Source organism: Ursus arctos, chromosome Y (genome assembly GCF_023065955.2).
Source record: "Ursus arctos isolate Adak ecotype North America chromosome Y, UrsArc2.0, whole genome shotgun sequence".
NCBI lineage: Eukaryota > Metazoa > Chordata > Mammalia > Carnivora > Ursidae > Ursus > Ursus arctos.
Genome location: NC_079874.1, coordinates 21056686 through 21071268, shown reverse-complemented (window position 1 = coordinate 21071268; position 14583 = coordinate 21056686).

Below are 14583 nucleotides of genomic sequence, written 5' to 3'. Positions count from 1 at the left end.
TGGGTGTTTGTGTGTTACTTGTATATGTGTGTGTCGGGCCACGTTTGAGAGTATGTTAGGGCAGTTTCAAGTGTTGAGGGTTCTGCGGGAGACCCAGTGTGAGTGCTGTGTTGTGAGTGTGATAGTGTATGTGTGTGTGTGTGTGTGTTTGCGGGAAACCATTTTGTATGCCTGTAAGAAAAAGTCGATGGGTGTTTCTGTGTGTTTCTTGTGTATGTGTGTCTCGGGACAACGTATTTGGGTATGTCAGGGCAGTTCCAAGTGGTGATGGCTCTGCAAGGAACAGTGTGAGTGCTGTGTTGTGAGTGTGACAGTGTGTGTGTGTGTGTTTGGGGGAACCCCACTGTGTCTGCCTGTAAGGAAATGTCGATGGGTGTTTGTGTGTGTTTCTTGTGTATCTGTGTTTCGGGAGCACGTATGTGAGTGTGTCAGGGCAGTTCCAAGTGTTCATGGCTCTGCTGGAGATCCAGTGTGAGTGCTGTGTTGTGAGGGTGACATTGTGTGTGTGTGTGTGTGTGTGTGTGTGTGTTGCGGGAAACCATTTGTATGCCTGTAAGAAAAAGTCGATGGGTGTTTGTGTGTGTTTCTTCTGTATGTGTGTTTCGACCACGTTTGTGAATATATTAGGTCAGTTCCAAGTGTCGATGGCTCTGCTGGCGACCCAGTGTGAGTGCTGTGTTGTGAGTGTGACAGTGTGTGTGTGTGTGTCTGTGTGTGTGTTTCGAACCCCACTGTGTATGCCTTTACGAAAAAGTCGATGGGTGTTTGGTTGTGTTTCTTGCGTATGTGTGTGTCGGGACCACGTTTTTGAGTATGTTAGGGCAGTTCGAAGTGTTGATGGTTATGCCGGAGACCCAATGTGAGTGCTGTGTTGTGAGTGTGACAGTTTGTGTGTGTGTGTCTGTGTGTGTGTTTCAGGGAAACCATTGTGTATGACTGTAAGAAAAAGTCGATGGGTGTTTGTGTGTTACTTGTATATGTGTGTGTCGGGCCACGTTTGAGGGTATGTTAGGGCAGTTTCAAGTGTTGAGGGTTCTGCGGGAGACCCAGTGTGAGTGCTTTGTTGTGAGTGTGATAGTGTATGTGTGTGTGTGTGTGTGTGTTTGCGGGAAACCATTTTGTATGCCTGTAAGAAAAAGTCGATGGGTGTTTCTGTGTGTTTCTTGTGTATGTGTGTCTCGGGACAACGTATTTGGGTATGTCAGGGCAGTTCCAAGTGGTGATGGCTCTGCAAGGAACAGTGTGAGTGCTGTGTTGTGAGTGTGACAGTGTGTGTGTGTGTGTTTGGGGGAACCCCACTGTGTCTGCCTGTAAGGAAATGTCGATGGGTGTTTGTGTGTGTTTCTTGTGTATCTGTGTTTCGGGAGCACGTACGTGAGTGTGTCAGGGCAGTTCCAAGTGTTCATGGCTCTGCTGGAGATCCAGTGTGAGTGCTGTGTTGTGAGGGTGACATTGTGTGTGTGTGTGTGTGTGTGTGTGTGTGTGTTTGCGGGAAACCATTTGTATGCCTGTAAGAAAAAGTCGATGGGTGTTTGTGTGTGTTTCTTCTGTATGTGTGTTTCGGGACAACGTTTGTGAATATGTTAGGTCAGTTCCAAGTGTCGATGGCTCTGCTGGCGACCCAGTGTGAGTGCTGTGTTGTGAGTGTGACAGTGTGTGTGTGTGTGTCTGTGTGTGTTTCGAAACCCCACTGTGTATGCCTTTACGAAAAAGTCGATGGGTGTTTGGTTGTGTTTCTTGCGTATGTGTGTGTCGGGACCACGTTTTTGAGTATGTTAGGGCAGTTCGAAGTGTTGATGGTTATGCCGGAGACCCAATGTGAGTGCTGTGTTGTGAGTGTGACAGTTTGTGTGTGTGTGTCTGTGTGTGTGTTTCAGGGAAACCATTGTGTATGACTGTAAGAAAAAGTCGATGGGTGTTTGTGTGTTACTTGTATATGTGTGTGTCGGGCCACGTTTGAGAGTATGTTAGGGCAGTTTCAAGTGTTGAGGGTTCTGCGGGAGACCCAGTGTGAGTGCTGTGTTGTGAGTGTGATAGTGTATGTGTGTGTGTGTGTGTGTGTTTGCGGGAAACCATTTTGTATGCCTGTAAGAAAAAGTCGATGGGTGTTTCTGTGTGTTTCTTGTGTATGTGTGTCTCGGGACAACGTTTTTGGGTATGTCAGGGCAGTTCCAAGTGGTGATGGCTCTGCAAGGAACAGTGTGAGTGCTGTGTTGTGAGTGTGACAGTGTGTGTGTGTGTGTTTGGGGGAACCCCACTGTGTCTGCCTGTAAGGAAATGTCGATGGGTGTTTGTGTGTGTTTCTTGTGTATCTGTGTTTCGGGAGCACGTACGTAAGCGTGTCAGTGCAGTTCCAAGTGTTCATGGCTCTGCTGGAGATCCAGTGTGAGTGCTGTGTTGTGAGGGTGACATTGTGTGTGTGTGTGTGTGTGTGTGTGTGTGTGTGTTTGCGGGAAACCATTTGTATGCCTGTAAGAAAAAGTCGATGGGTGTTTGTGTGTGTTTCTTCTGTATGTGTGTTTCGGGACAACGTTTGTGAATATGTTAGGTCAGTTCCAAGTGTCGATGGCTCTGCTGGCGACCCAGTGTGAGTGCTGTGTTGTGAGTGTGACAGTGTGTGTGTGTGTGTCTGTGTGTGTTTCGAAACCCCACTGTGTATGCCTTTACGAAAAAGTCGATGGGTGTTTGGTTGTGTTTCTTGCGTATGTGTGTGTCGGGACCACGTTTTTGAGTATGTTAGGGCAGTTCGAAGTGTTGATGGTTATGCCGGAGACCCAATGTGAGTGCTGTGTTGTGAGTGTGACAGTTTGTGTGTGTGTGTCTGTGTGTGTGTTTCAGGGAAACCATTGTGTATGACTGTAAGAAAAAGTCGATGGGTGTTTGTGTGTTACTTGTATATGTGTGTGTCGGGCCACGTTTGAGAGTATGTTAGGGCAGTTTCAAGTGTTGAGGGTTCTGCGGGAGACCCAGTGTGAGTGCTGTGTTGTGAGTGTGATAGTGTATGTGTGTGTGTGTGTGTGTGTTTGCGGGAAACCATTTTGTATGCCTGTAAGAAAAAGTCGATGGGTGTTTCTGTGTGTTTCTTGTGTATGTGTGTCTCGGGACAACGTATTTGGGTATGTCAGGGCAGTTCCAAGTGGTGATGGCTCTGCAAGGAACAGTGTGAGTGCTGTGTTGTGAGTGTGACAGTGTGTGTGTGTGTGTTTGGGGGAACCCCACTGTGTCTGCCTGTAAGGAAATGTCGATGGGTGTTTGTGTGTGTTTCTTGTGTATCTGTGTTTCGGGAGCACGTATGTGAGTGTGTCAGGGCAGTTCCAAGTGTTCATGGCTCTGCTGGAGATCCAGTGTGAGTGCTGTGTTGTGAGGGTGACATTGTGTGTGTGTGTGTGTGTGTGTGTGTGTTGCGGGAAACCATTTGTATGCCTGTAAGAAAAAGTCGATGGGTGTTTGTGTGTGTTTCTTCTGTATGTGTGTTTCGACCACGTTTGTGAATATGTTAGGTCAGTTCCAAGTGTCGATGGCTCTGCTGGCGACCCAGTGTGAGTGCTGTGTTGTGAGTGTGACAGTGTGTGTGTGTGTGTCTGTGTGTGTGTTTCGAACCCCACTGTGTATGCCTTTACGAAAAAGTCGATGGGTGTTTGGTTGTGTTTCTTGCGTATGTGTGTGTCGGGACCACGTTTTTGAGTATGTTAGGGCAGTTCGAAGTGTTGATGGTTATGCCGGAGACCCAATGTGAGTGCTGTGTTGTGAGTGTGACAGTTTGTGTGTGTGTGTCTGTGTGTGTGTTTCAGGGAAACCATTGTGTATGACTGTAAGAAAAAGTCGATGGGTGTTTGTGTGTTACTTGTATATGTGTGTGTCGGGCCACGTTTGAGAGTATGTTAGGGCAGTTTCAAGTGTTGAGGGTTCTGCGGGAGACCCAGTGTGAGTGCTGTGTTGTGAGTGTGATAGTGTATGTGTGTGTGTGTGTGTGTGTTTGCGGGAAACCATTTTGTATGCCTGTAAGAAAAAGTCGATGGGTGTTTCTGTGTGTTTCTTGTGTATGTGTGTCTCGGGACAACGTATTTGGGTATGTCAGGGCAGTTCCAAGTGGTGATGGCTCTGCAAGGAACAGTGTGAGTGCTGTGTTGTGAGTGTGACAGTGTGTGTGTGTGTGTTTGGGGGAACCCCACTGTGTCTGCCTGTAAGGAAATGTCGATGGGTGTTTGTGTGTGTTTCTTGTGTATCTGTGTTTCGGGAGCACGTACGTGAGTGTGTCAGGGCAGTTCCAAGTGTTCATGGCTCTGCTGGAGATCCAGTGTGAGTGCTGTGTTGTGAGGGTGACATTGTGTGTGTGTGTGTGTGTGTGTGTGTGTGTTTGCGGGAAACCATTTGTATGCCTGTAAGAAAAAGTCGATGGGTGTTTGTGTGTGTTTCTTCTGTATGTGTGTTTCGGGACAACGTTTGTGAATATGTTAGGTCAGTTCCAAGTGTCGATGGCTCTGCTGGCGACCCAGTGTGAGTGCTGTGTTGTGAGTGTGACAGTGTGTGTGTGTGTGTCTGTGTGTGTTTCGAAACCCCACTGTGTATGCCTTTACGAAAAAGTCGATGGGTGTTTGGTTGTGTTTCTTGCGTATGTGTGTGTCGGGACCACGTTTTTGAGTATGTTAGGGCAGTTCGAAGTGTTGATGGTTATGCCGGAGACCCAATGTGAGTGCTGTGTTGTGAGTGTGACAGTTTGTGTGTGTGTGTCTGTGTGTGTGTTTCAGGGAAACCATTGTGTATGACTGTAAGAAAAAGTCGATGGGTGTTTGTGTGTTACTTGTATATGTGTGTGTCGGGCCACGTTTGAGAGTATGTTAGGGCAGTTTCAAGTGTTGAGGGTTCTGCGGGAGACCCAGTGTGAGTGCTGTGTTGTGAGTGTGATAGTGTATGTGTGTGTGTGTGTGTGTGTTTGCGGGAAACCATTTTGTATGCCTGTAAGAAAAAGTCGATGGGTGTTTCTGTGTGTTTCTTGTGTATGTGTGTCTCGGGACAACGTATTTGGGTATGTCAGGGCAGTTCCAAGTGGTGATGGCTCTGCAAGGAACAGTGTGAGTGCTGTGTTGTGAGTGTGACAGTGTGTGTGTGTGTGTTTGGGGGAACCCCACTGTGTCTGCCTGTAAGGAAATGTCGATGGGTGTTTGTGTGTGTTTCTTGTGTATCTGTGTTTCGGGAGCACGTATGTGAGTGTGTCAGGGCAGTTCCAAGTGTTCATGGCTCTGCTGGAGATCCAGTGTGAGTGCTGTGTTGTGAGGGTGACATTGTGTGTGTGTGTGTGTGTGTGTGTGTGTTGCGGGAAACCATTTGTATGCCTGTAAGAAAAAGTCGATGGGTGTTTGTGTGTGTTTCTTCTGTATGTGTGTTTCGACCACGTTTGTGAATATGTTAGGTCAGTTCCAAGTGTCGATGGCTCTGCTGGCGACCCAGTGTGAGTGCTGTGTTGTGAGTGTGACAGTGTGTGTGTGTGTCTGTGTGTGTGTTTCGAACCCCACTGTGTATGCCTTTACGAAAAAGTCGATGGGTGTTTGGTTGTGTTTCTTGCGTATGTGTGTGTCGGGACCACGTTTTTGAGTATGTTAGGGCAGTTCGAAGTGTTGATGGTTATGCCGGAGACCCAATGTGAGTGCTGTGTTGTGAGTGTGACAGTTTGTGTGTGTTTGTCTGTGTGTGTGTTTCAGGGAAACCATTGTGTATGAGTGTAAGAAAAAGTCGATGGGTGTTTGTGTGTTACTTGTATATGTGTGTGTCGGGCCACGTTTGAGAGTATGTTAGGGCAGTTTCAAGTGTTGAGGGTTCTGCGGGAGACCCAGTGTGAGTGCTGTGTTGTGAGTGTGATAGTGTATGTGTGTGTGTGTGTGTGTTTGCGGGAAACCATTTTGTATGCCTGTAAGAAAAAGTCGATGGGTGTTTCTGTGTGTTTCTTGTGTATGTGTGTCTCGGGACAACGTTTTTGGGTATGTCAGGGCAGTTCCAAGTGGTGATGGCTCTGCAAGGAACAGTGTGAGTGCTGTGTTGTGAGTGTGACAGTGTGTGTGTGTGTGTTTGGGGGAACCCCACTGTGTCTGCCTGTAAGGAAATGTCGATGGGTGTTTGTGTGTGTTTCTTGTGTATCTGTGTTTCGGGAGCACGTACGTAAGCGTGTCAGTGCAGTTCCAAGTGTTCATGGCTCTGCTGGAGATCCAGTGTGAGTGCTGTGTTGTGAGGGTGACATTGTGTGTGTGTGTGTGTGTGTGTGTGTGTGTTTGCGGGAAACCATTTGTATGCCTGTAAGAAAAAGTCGATGGGTGTTTGTGTGTGTTTCTTCTGTATGTGTGTTTCGGGACAACGTTTGTGAATATGTTAGGTCAGTTCCAAGTGTCGATGGCTCTGCTGGCGACCCAGTGTGAGTGCTGTGTTGTGAGTGTGACAGTGTGTGTGTGTGTGTCTGTGTGTGTTTCGAAACCCCACTGTGTATGCCTTTACGAAAAAGTCGATGGGTGTTTGGTTGTGTTTCTTGCGTATGTGTGTGTCGGGACCACGTTTTTGAGTATGTTAGGGCAGTTCGAAGTGTTGATGGTTATGCCGGAGACCCAATGTGAGTGCTGTGTTGTGAGTGTGACAGTTTGTGTGTGTGTGTCTGTGTGTGTGTTTCAGGGAAACCATTGTGTATGACTGTAAGAAAAAGTCGATGGGTGTTTGTGTGTTACTTGTATATGTGTGTGTCGGGCCACGTTTGAGAGTATGTTAGGGCAGTTTCAAGTGTTGAGGGTTCTGCGGGAGACCCAGTGTGAGTGCTGTGTTGTGAGTGTGATAGTGTATGTGTGTGTGTGTGTGTGTGTTTGCGGGAAACCATTTTGTATGCCTGTAAGAAAAAGTCGATGGGTGTTTCTGTGTGTTTCTTGTGTATGTGTGTCTCGGGACAACGTATTTGGGTATGTCAGGGCAGTTCCAAGTGGTGATGGCTCTGCAAGGAACAGTGTGAGTGCTGTGTTGTGAGTGTGACAGTGTGTGTGTGTGTGTTTGGGGGAACCCCACTGTGTCTGCCTGTAAGGAAATGTCGATGGGTGTTTGTGTGTGTTTCTTGTGTATCTGTGTTTCGGGAGCACGTATGTGAGTGTGTCAGGGCAGTTCCAAGTGTTCATGGCTCTGCTGGAGATCCAGTGTGAGTGCTGTGTTGTGAGGGTGACATTGTGTGTGTGTGTGTGTGTGTGTGTGTGTGTTGCGGGAAACCATTTGTATGCCTGTAAGAATAAGTCGATGGGTGTTTGTGTGTGTTTCTTCTGTATGTGTGTTTCGACCACGTTTGTGAATATGTTAGGTCAGTTCCAAGTGTCGATGGCTCTGCTGGCGACCCAGTGTGAGTGCTGTGTTGTGAGTGTGACAGTGTGTGTGTGTGTGTCTGTGTGTGTGTTTCGAACCCCACTGTGTATGCCTTTACGAAAAAGTCGATGGGTGTTTGGTTGTGTTTCTTGCGTATGTGTGTGTCGGGACCACGTTTTTGAGTATGTTAGGGCAGTTCGAAGTGTTGATGGTTATGCCGGAGACCCAATGTGAGTGCTGTGTTGTGAGTGTGACAGTTTGTGTGTGTTTGTCTGTGTGTGTGTTTCAGGGAAACCATTGTGTATGAGTGTAAGAAAAAGTCGATGGGTGTTTGTGTGTTACTTGTATATGTGTGTGTCGGGCCACGTTTGAGAGTATGTTAGGGCAGTTTCAAGTGTTGAGGGTTCTGCGGGAGACCCAGTGTGAGTGCTGTGTTGTGAGTGTGATAGTGTATGTGTGTGTGTGTGTGTGTGTTTGCGGGAAACCATTTTGTATGCCTGTAAGAAAAAGTCGATGGGTGTTTCTGTGTGTTTCTTGTGTATGTGTGTCTCGGGACAACGTTTTTGGGTATGTCAGGGCAGTTCCAAGTGGTGATGGCTCTGCAAGGAACAGTGTGAGTGCTGTGTTGTGAGTGTGACAGTGTGTGTGTGTGTGTTTGGGGGAACCCCACTGTGTCTGCCTGTAAGGAAATGTCGATGGGTGTTTGTGTGTGTTTCTTGTGTATCTGTGTTTCGGGAGCACGTACGTAAGCGTGTCAGTGCAGTTCCAAGTGTTCATGGCTCTGCTGGAGATCCAGTGTGAGTGCTGTGTTGTGAGGGTGACATTGTGTGTGTGTGTGTGTGTGTGTGTGTGTGTGTGTTTGCGGGAAACCATTTGTATGCCTGTAAGAAAAAGTCGATGGGTGTTTGTGTGTGTTTCTTCTGTATGTGTGTTTCGGGACAACGTTTGTGAATATGTTAGGTCAGTTCCAAGTGTCGATGGCTCTGCTGGCGACCCAGTGTGAGTGCTGTGTTGTGAGTGTGACAGTGTGTGTGTGTGTGTCTGTGTGTGTTTCGAAACCCCACTGTGTATGCCTTTACGAAAAAGTCGATGGGTGTTTGGTTGTGTTTCTTGCGTATGTGTGTGTCGGGACCACGTTTTTGAGTATGTTAGGGCAGTTCGAAGTGTTGATGGTTATGCCGGAGACCCAATGTGAGTGCTGTGTTGTGAGTGTGACAGTTTGTGTGTGTGTGTCTGTGTGTGTGTTTCAGGGAAACCATTGTGTATGACTGTAAGAAAAAGTCGATGGGTGTTTGTGTGTTACTTGTATATGTGTGTGTCGGGCCACGTTTGAGAGTATGTTAGGGCAGTTTCAAGTGTTGAGGGTTCTGCGGGAGACCCAGTGTGAGTGCTGTGTTGTGAGTGTGATAGTGTATGTGTGTGTGTGTGTGTGTGTTTGCGGGAAACCATTTTGTATGCCTGTAAGAAAAAGTCGATGGGTGTTTCTGTGTGTTTCTTGTGTATGTGTGTCTCGGGACAACGTATTTGGGTATGTCAGGGCAGTTCCAAGTGGTGATGGCTCTGCAAGGAACAGTGTGAGTGCTGTGTTGTGAGTGTGACAGTGTGTGTGTGTGTGTTTGGGGGAACCCCACTGTGTCTGCCTGTAAGGAAATGTCGATGGGTGTTTGTGTGTGTTTCTTGTGTATCTGTGTTTCGGGAGCACGTATGTGAGTGTGTCAGGGCAGTTCCAAGTGTTCATGGCTCTGCTGGAGATCCAGTGTGAGTGCTGTGTTGTGAGGGTGACATTGTGTGTGTGTGTGTGTGTGTGTGTGTGTGTTGCGGGAAACCATTTGTATGCCTGTAAGAAAAAGTCGATGGGTGTTTGTGTGTGTTTCTTCTGTATGTGTGTTTCGACCACGTTTGTGAATATGTTAGGTCAGTTCCAAGTGTCGATGGCTCTGCTGGCGACCCAGTGTGAGTGCTGTGTTGTGAGTGTGACAGTGTGTGTGTGTGTCTGTGTGTGTGTTTCGAACCCCACTGTGTATGCCTTTACGAAAAAGTCGATGGGTGTTTGGTTGTGTTTCTTGCGTATGTGTGTGTCGGGACCACGTTTTTGAGTATGTTAGGGCAGTTCGAAGTGTTGATGGTTATGCCGGAGACCCAATGTGAGTGCTGTGTTGTGAGTGTGACAGTTTGTGTGTGTGTGTCTGTGTGTGTGTTTCAGGGAAACCATTGTGTATGACTGTAAGAAAAAGTCGATGGGTGTTTGTGTGTTACTTGTATATGTGTGTGTCGGGCCACGTTTGAGAGTATGTTAGGGCAGTTTCAAGTGTTGAGGGTTCTGCGGGAGACCCAGTGTGAGTGCTGTGTTGTGAGTGTGATAGTGTATGTGTGTGTGTGTGTGTGTTTGCGGGAAACCATTTTGTATGCCTGTAAGAAAAAGTCGATGGGTGTTTCTGTGTGTTTCTTGTGTATGTGTGTCTCGGGACAACGTTTTTGGGTATGTCAGGGCAGTTCCAAGTGGTGATGGCTCTGCAAGGAACAGTGTGAGTGCTGTGTTGTGAGTGTGACAGTGTGTGTGTGTGTGTTTGGGGGAACCCCACTGTGTCTGCCTGTAAGGAAATGTCGATGGGTGTTTGTGTGTGTTTCTTGTGTATCTGTGTTTCGGGAGCACGTACGTAAGCGTGTCAGTGCAGTTCCAAGTGTTCATGGCTCTGCTGGAGATCCAGTGTGAGTGCTGTGTTGTGAGGGTGACATTGTGTGTGTGTGTGTGTGTGTGTGTGTGTGTGTTTGCGGGAAACCATTTGTATGCCTGTAAGAAAAAGTCGATGGGTGTTTGTGTGTGTTTCTTCTGTATGTGTGTTTCGGGACAACGTTTGTGAATATGTTAGGTCAGTTCCAAGTGTCGATGGCTCTGCTGGTGACCCAGTGTGAGTGCTGTGTTGTGAGTGTGACAGTGTGTGTGTGTGTGTCTGTGTGTGTTTCGAAACCCCACTGTGTATGCCTTTACGAAAAAGTCGATGGGTGTTTGGTTGTGTTTCTTGCGTATGTGTGTGTCGGGACCACGTTTTTGAGTATGTTAGGGCAGTTCGAAGTGTTGATGGTTATGCCGGAGACCCAATGTGAGTGCTGTGTTGTGAGTGTGACAGTTTGTGTGTGTGTGTCTGTGTGTGTGTTTCAGGGAAACCATTGTGTATGACTGTAAGAAAAAGTCGATGGGTGTTTGTGTGTTACTTGTATATGTGTGTGTCGGGCCACGTTTGAGAGTATGTTAGGGCAGTTTCAAGTGTTGAGGGTTCTGCGGGAGACCCAGTGTGAGTGCTGTGTTGTGAGTGTGATAGTGTATGTGTGTGTGTGTGTGTGTGTTTGCGGGAAACCATTTTGTATGCCTGTAAGAAAAAGTCGATGGGTGTTTCTGTGTGTTTCTTGTGTATGTGTGTCTCGGGACAACGTAATTGGGTATGTCAGGGCAGTTCCAAGTGGTGATGGCTCTGCAAGGAACAGTGTGAGTGCTGTGTTGTGAGTGTGACAGTGTGTGTGTGTGTGTTTGGGGGAACCCCACTGTGTCTGCCTGTAAGGAAATGTCGATGGGTGTTTGTGTGTGTTTCTTGTGTATCTGTGTTTCGGGAGCACGTATGTGAGTGTGTCAGGGCAGTTCCAAGTGTTCATGGCTCTGCTGGAGATCCAGTGTGAGTGCTGTGTTGTGAGGGTGACATTGTGTGTGTGTGTGTGTGTGTGTGTGTGTGTTGCGGGAAACCATTTGTATGCCTGTAAGAAAAAGTCGATGGGTGTTTGTGTGTGTTTCTTCTGTATGTGTGTTTCGACCACGTTTGTGAATATGTTAGGTCAGTTCCAACTGTCGATGGCTCTGCTGGCGACCCAGTGTGAGTGCTGTGTTGTGAGTGTGACAGTGTGTGTGTGTGTGTCTGTGTGTGTGTTTCGAACCCCACTGTGTATGCCTTTACGAAAAAGTCGATGGGTGTTTGGTTGTGTTTCTTGCGTATGTGTGTGTCGGGACCACGTTGTTGAGTATGTTAGGGCAGTTCGAAGTGTTGATGGTTATGCCGGAGACCCAATGTGAGTGCTGTGTTGTGAGTGTGACAGTTTGTGTGTGTTTGTCTGTGTGTGTGTTTCAGGGAAACCGTTGTGTATGACTGTAAGAAAAAGTCGATGGGTGTTTGTGTGTTACTTGTATATGTGTGTGTCGGGCCACGTTTGAGAGTATGTTAGGGCAGTTTCAAGTGTTGAGGGTTCTGCGGGAGACCCAGTGTGAGTGCTGTGTTGTGAGTGTGATAGTGTATGTGTGTGTGTGTGTGTGTTTGCGGGAAACCATTTTGTATGCCTGTAAGAAAAAGTCGATGGGTGTTTCTGTGTGTTTCTTGTGTATGTGTGTCTCGGGACAACGTATTTGGGTATGTCAGGGCAGTTCCAAGTGGTGATGGCTCTGCAAGGAACAGTGTGAGTGCTGTGTTGTGAGTGTGACAGTGTGTGTGTGTGTGTTTGGGGGAACCCCACTGTGTCTGCCTGTAAGGAAATGTCGATGGGTGTTTGTGTGTGTTTCTTGTGTATCTGTGTTTCGGGAGCACGTACGTGAGTGTGTCAGGGCAGTTCCAAGTGTTCATGGCTCTGCTGGAGATCCAGTGTGAGTGCTGTGTTGTGAGGGTGACATTGTGTGTGTGTGTGTGTGTGTGTGTGTGTGTGTTTGCGGGAAACCATTTGTATGCCTGTAAGAAAAAGTCGATGGGTGTTTGTGTGTGTTTCTTCTGTATGTGTGTTTCGGGACAACGTTTGTGAATATGTTAGGTCAGTTCCAAGTGTCGATGGCTCTGCTGGCGACCCAGTGTGAGTGCTGTGTTGTGAGTGTGACAGTGTGTGTGTGTGTGTCTGTGTGTGTTTCGAAACCCCACTGTGTATGCCTTTACGAAAAAGTCGATGGGTGTTTGGTTGTGTTTCTTGCGTATGTGTGTGTCGGGACCACGTTTTTGAGTATGTTAGGGCAGTTCGAAGTGTTGATGGTTATGCCGGAGACCCAATGTGAGTGCTGTGTTGTGAGTGTGACAGTTTGTGTGTGTGTGTCTGTGTGTGTGTTTCAGGGAAACCATTGTGTATGACTGTAAGAAAAAGTCGATGGGTGTTTGTGTGTTACTTGTATATGTGTGTGTCGGGCCACGTTTGAGAGTATGTTAGGGCAGTTTCAAGTGTTGAGGGTTCTGCGGGAGACCCAGTGTGAGTGCTGTGTTGTGAGTGTGATAGTGTATGTGTGTGTGTGTGTGTGTGTTTGCGGGAAACCATTTTGTATGCCTGTAAGAAAAAGTCGATGGGTGTTTCTGTGTGTTTCTTGTGTATGTGTGTCTCGGGACAACGTATTTGGGTATGTCAGGGCAGTTCCAAGTGGTGATGGCTCTGCAAGGAACAGTGTGAGTGCTGTGTTGTGAGTGTGACAGTGTGTGTGTGTGTGTTTGGGGGAACCCCACTGTGTCTGCCTGTAAGGAAATGTCGATGGGTGTTTGTGTGTGTTTCTTGTGTATCTGTGTTTCGGGAGCACGTATGTGAGTGTGTCAGGGCAGTTCCAAGTGTTCATGGCTCTGCTGGAGATCCAGTGTGAGTGCTGTGTTGTGAGGGTGACATTGTGTGTGTGTGTGTGTGTGTGTGTGTGTGTTGCGGGAAACCATTTGTATGCCTGTAAGAAAAAGTCGATGGGTGTTTGTGTGTGTTTCTTCTGTATGTGTGTTTCGACCACGTTTGTGAATATGTTAGGTCAGTTCCAAGTGTCGATGGCTCTGCTGGCGACCCAGTGTGAGTGCTGTGTTGTGAGTGTGACAGTGTGTGTGTGTGTCTGTGTGTGTGTTTCGAACCCCACTGTGTATGCCTTTACGAAAAAGTCGATGGGTGTTTGGTTGTGTTTCTTGCGTATGTGTGTGTCGGGACCACGTTTTTGGGTATGTTAGGGCAGTTCGAAGTGTTGATGGTTATGCCGGAGACCCAATGTGAGTGCTGTGTTGTGAGTGTGACAGTTTGTGTGTGTTTGTCTGTGTGTGTGTTTCAGGGAAACCATTGTGTATGAGTGTAAGAAAAAGTCGATGGGTGTTTGTGTGTTACTTGTATATGTGTGTGTCGGGCCACGTTTGAGAGTATGTTAGGGCAGTTTCAAGTGTTGAGGGTTCTGCGGGAGACCCAGTGTGAGTGCTGTGTTGTGAGTGTGATAGTGTATGTGTGTGTGTGTGTGTGTTTGCGGGAAACCATTTTGTATGCCTGTAAGAAAAAGTCGATGGGTGTTTCTGTGTGTTTCTTGTGTATGTGTGTCTCGGGACAACGTTTTTGGGTATGTCAGGGCAGTTCCAAGTGGTGATGGCTCTGCAAGGAACAGTGTGAGTGCTGTGTTGTGAGTGTGACAGTGTGTGTGTGTGTGTTTGGGGGAACCCCACTGTGTCTGCCTGTAAGGAAATGTCGATGGGTGTTTGTGTGTGTTTCTTGTGTATCTGTGTTTCGGGAGCACGTACGTAAGCGTGTCAGTGCAGTTCCAAGTGTTCATGGCTCTGCTGGAGATCCAGTGTGAGTGCTGTGTTGTGAGGGTGACATTGTGTGTGTGTGTGTGTGTGTGTGTGTGTGTTTGCGGGAAACCATTTGTATGCCTGTAAGAAAAAGTCGATGGGTGTTTGTGTGTGTTTCTTCTGTATGTGTGTTTCGGGACAACGTTTGTGAATATGTTAGGTCAGTTCCAAGTGTCGATGGCTCTGCTGGCGACCCACTGTGAGTGCTGTGTTGTGAGTGTGACAGTGTGTGTGTGTGTGTCTGTGTGTGTTTCGAAACCCCACTGTGTATGCCTTTACGAAAAAGTCGATGGGTGTTTGGTTGTGTTTCTTGCGTATGTGTGTGTCGGGACCACGTTTTTGAGTATGTTAGGGCAGTTCGAAGTGTTGATGGTTATGCCGGAGACCCAATGTGAGTGCTGTGTTGTGAGTGTGACAGTTTGTGTGTGTGTGTCTGTGTGTGTGTTTCAGGGAAACCATTGTGTATGACTGTAAGAAAAAGTCGATGGGTGTTTGTGTGTTACTTGTATATGTGTGTGTCGGGCCACGTTTGAGAGTATGTTAGGGCAGTTTCAAGTGTTGAGGGTTCTGCGGGAGACCCAGTGTGAGTGCTGTGTTGTGAGTGTGATAGTGTATGTGTGTGTGTGTGTGTGTGTTTGCGGGAAACCATTTTGTATGCCTGTAAGAAAAAGTCGATGGGTGTTTCTGTGTGTTTCTTGTGTATGTGTGTCTCGGGACAACGTATTTGGGTATG